Here is a 4,628-nt window from a genome sequence, read left to right on the forward strand (position 1 = left end):
AGCCCCTGCCGCCGCTGCCGCAACCGCCTTCGTCACTGCTGTGCCCAGCCCTGCCGCCGCTGGAAAGATCGCTGCCGCCTCCAATCGGTTCGTTCTCTGCTCTCTGTTCCTGCCGCATCACACCCCTTCCCTTTCATGTTCTTGATTAAAATTCCTTCTAATTCATGTTTAGTTAGTTTGATTTTAGTAGTTAATTAGTTAGATTAATTTACTATTTAGTAGATTTTAGGTGGTTAGGATAGATTAGTTTAGTTTATTGAATTCTGATTTTAGCTAAAAGTGTTTAGAATTCTTCTGAGTTGTTGATCAATTTGCTGAAAATTGCTGCTGAGATTGGTTGAAACTTATTTAATTGTGTGAAAATTGCTACTATTTTAATTGTTTGGATAATTATGAACTCTCTGCATTAAGGTTATTTTTGCTAAAAAGTGGAGTGTTTTGATTGTAGTACAGATGTGCATGAGGCTTGTATGAGTATATATAATACAAGTCTGAGTGCTTACTTTTTTTAATTATAAAAAGTATTTTTGTTTAATTTTTATAAATGTTTAATAAAATTTAATATTTATTTTAATAATTATGTACTTAAAAAAATAATTTAGGAGAGATACTATTTTAATGCTTATTTTGCTTATTCATATTGCTGCTGAAACTGCTGGTTTATGTTGATTAATTACAGCGTTTTGCCATATTCATTGCTAGTGATGTTTCATTATGTTATTTTGTGCTCTCTTGAGCTTAAATAGGATAATTTTGTTATTGTTAGAATGCTTTGAAAGTTAGAATGTTTTGAAAAATTGTTAACAATGTTAGAATACTTTGAAAAGAAAATAAGATAGAATAAAGTTAGAATGCTTTAAAAGTCTAGTAAATGTTTGAAGCCTCTAAGCGGATGGATTAGGATTTTAGGATTCATAAATATTTATTTTGGATGGAACCCTTGAAGAGTGGAGAAATCCAAATTTTAGGGGAGAATGTCAAAATTTTTATAAGATCCTGTTTGATTTATCATATGTACCTTCTCTTCTAGTTGTTTGATTACAACAATGTCATATTATTTATTTTTGTATTTAACTAATTTATGTAATTTATACATGATATTTTTATTTTTGAGAAACTCTAATGCAATATATTTCAATATTGAAAAATGATTGTGTCTTTGGTGTGACTCAAGCCTTATTAATATAATTACTGTATTGAGTGTGTTAATATGCTTTAGAGTTAGTGAATTTAATTATGTTTTGATTAATGTTAGTAATATATTTACTGTGCAGACATGACCACAGCTAACAGGGGTAGGTCGAGTGGATTATGGTCGTGGTAAAGGGCGGGATACCACCAAATCTCCCAGGGCTGTCCAGTCATCGCCCTCTACCCCAGCCATCCCGTCGATCCATGTGACGTCACAGGCCGGTCCGTCAAACTAGCAGTTTATCATGGTCCTGAACTCGAACTGGGTGCCTCCTATTGCTATGCCCCTCTTGCAGATGCATCGACAATAGAGCCCGCGGGGGATGATACCTCCAATGCCCCTGAGCAGGATGCCCCTCCACCACTGACCGTCATCCAGCTGCAAATTTGGCCCGATGGCTTGCAGTCGTGAGTTTAATTTTTTAATATTATGTTTGCTTACCTTAAGTTTGTTTATGTCAAGTTTGTTTATCTTTTGGTTGTTTATCTCATGCGTTTGTTAATGTGAAGTTTTTTTCTCTAACAGGTTTGCACCAAACTCTTATGCGTGCACACGAGAGATTACCGAGGTAATCAAGTCCATGTACGACAGTGTGTGGCCGACCTACACGCAGGTCTCGGCTGATGTGAGAGAGCGGTGGTTTCAAAAATGGGTGGTAAGAACCCAATTTCATTTGAATTACTTAAATGTATAGAAACTGTATTTAATTCCGACTAACTAATCTTCGTGAATCACTTTGTGCAGCTGAAGTTCATATAGGTCCCAGAACACAACGTCATCATCAGGACGACCTTTGACCACCACGCTGCAAAACGGTTTCAACAGGCATTCGTGAGGGCAAATAACACCTGATGAAATGGATCCGTCCGAACATCCTGTTTGAGTTGGAGGATTATTTTAGAGATAATGACGGCTTCAAGCGCTGCCACCTGACGAACGTCGCTAACAAGGCTTCGCCCTAATCGTCCAGGTATACGGGTGGGTCGTCGACTTTCATGAAAACAAAGTCCAGACTGGCACAAATATTGGTTTAATTTATTATTTTAGTAGTTACTTGAATTAGTTTTAGTGGATTTAGGTGGTTAGGATATGTTAGAATAGGTTAGATTAGGCTCTCAGATTGATTGAAAATGTTAGTTTACTAAACTGTTTGCTGATTCCTACTGCTAAAATTGTTTGGAAAATGCTGGACTAGGAAAATAATGGTTGATAATTGGTTTGGATGAAACCCTTCAAGGATGGATAAATCCGAATTTCGGGAGAGAGTTTGTAAAAATTTTTATAAGATTTTCAGTGAAATCGAGAAAACTAAAATTACGTTTTTGACTTTTGAATTAAGATTTCCTGCTTCATATGTACTTGTCTGTCATTGTTTAATTTGTTCATTTATTTCATTATTTGGTTGATATGTTAACTTGTAGTATAAGTCTTTGGATCGGGAGGCAACACTGGCGGATACCTTCAAGTATACTCATACTTTGAAGGCAAACAATGAGAGATTTGCTGACAAGCAGTCGGTGGCCCAGTATGTGAGTTTGAATTTCAACTTTATTTGGTTTAAACTCAATTATTGAACTATTATGCTAATCATAACTCTCGTGTGTGACGCAGGGGGAGTATCAATAGAGGTTGGAGGCCGCGACCTAGCAATCTTAGCTGCCTAGTGGAGCCGACGAAGCCGGCTCCGATACCTCCATCGTGGATCCTGATAGGACTTAGCGCTAGACCGCCTCCGAACCCCATAAGAATTGCCAGTTTGGGTTGGGCTCCTTCTTCGCCATTGACCTCCGCTCGTCCGGCTTGCAGCTTCCTTTACCTCTGCCTTTGCCACCAGCCCTGCTGATTCCCAGGAAGTTGTCGACTTGAGGGAGGAGGTGTAGAAGCTGACACAGGAGCTTCACCAGCAACACGAGCAGTCTGAATAGAGGTATCAAGAGATTCTTACACACGTTACCGTTAGCTCAGACCTGACAGAAAAGCTGGAGCAGCTCGAGCGGTTGCGATAGAAAATGGAGGAGTACAGCCAGCAGATGCGCGCTGGAGGCAACGCGTTGTTGGTTCCAGCGGCGCCATTGCTGGTGGGGCACCCACCTCAGCCCCTTCACCGCCGCCTGAGCAGGGAGACCACGACGACGACAATGACTATCGGTATCTGTAAGGGTCTTTCTTTTAGTTCTATTTCTTTGTCCACTTCATTGTACTATACTACTGTAACATTCATTTGTATTCTGACTGTTTATTTTTAATAATATAATTTGTTGATTTCTGCTAATTTTATATTTCCACTATTAATTTTGTTATTAATAAGAGTTTTAATCTTAGATTTCTGCTAATTATGACTAGATTGTGCCCAAAAAAAATAAAAATAAAAAATGACTACCATCGAAATTACCGTTGGATTGATTTGACGGTAACTTTTGGCGCCATTTGTTCGACGATAATCAACAACCAGTCTTGACAAATCCATGGAAATACGGACGAAAAATTCGTCGGTAATTAGCTTCGGACAAAAATTCCGACGATAAGCAGTTTCCAGTGACGTTTATACCGTCAACTCTAGGACGACAGTAATGCCATTTTCGGCATAATTATTTGCTTAATCCGACGATAAATTCAACGGTACTCAGCATTTTTTTTGTAGTGCATGAACCGGCAGAAGAGAGGGTGATGCGACCACCATCAAAGCCACTGCATCTGAACTCACACGCGGTGCTCTTGGTCGGTGCCGACGATGCTACAAAGCTGAATAGAGGAGTAGGAGCTGAGGAAGAAAAAGCAACAGATCTGACCTTATGTAGCGGCCTTCGCGAAGGGAGAGCAGATGCTCGCATCGAGGGCTCGTTTGATGGTGAAACTCGGGGCGAATATCGTGCTCAATATTGGGTGGCCGTCGTGGGAGACACAAAGAAAAAGGAGGTGCGTGCAGGTACGGCTAAAAGCCATGGAGTTAGCAATGAAATGAGTGAGGAAAAGTAGTGGGTGTTATCTGTTTTAGGGTTTGTAGGTGTGGAAGTAGAAGAAGGCGAGGTTGTGTTTTTGATACAGAGTACTGAGAAAAAGGAGAGAGAAAGTACATAGAATGGAAGAAGGAAGAAGAAAAATGTTTTTTTAACTCATTAGGATTTTTTTTATTTCTGTTAGTGTTCCGTTAATGTAGATGACGACAGGATAACATTGAATCAATTTTTAAACGTTAGGGATACAAATAGGATGATTTAAACGTTAGGGACAACTTTGAGACCTATCCCAAACGTTGGGACAAAAATGATATCTTACTCTTTTAATTATTATCTCATTTTTTGTTCTCTTAATGACATGAAATTATTAAATACCTACTTTTTTTAATGAAAAATAAAATGTGAAATTTTTTTATATGATTCTATTTTTTTTTTAATATTGTTTGTATATGATATTTTTAATTATGTTATATTTTTAT

Source organism: Arachis ipaensis, chromosome B08 (genome assembly GCF_000816755.2).
Source record: "Arachis ipaensis cultivar K30076 chromosome B08, Araip1.1, whole genome shotgun sequence".
In the NCBI taxonomy this organism is placed as follows: Eukaryota; Viridiplantae; Streptophyta; class Magnoliopsida; order Fabales; family Fabaceae; genus Arachis; species Arachis ipaensis.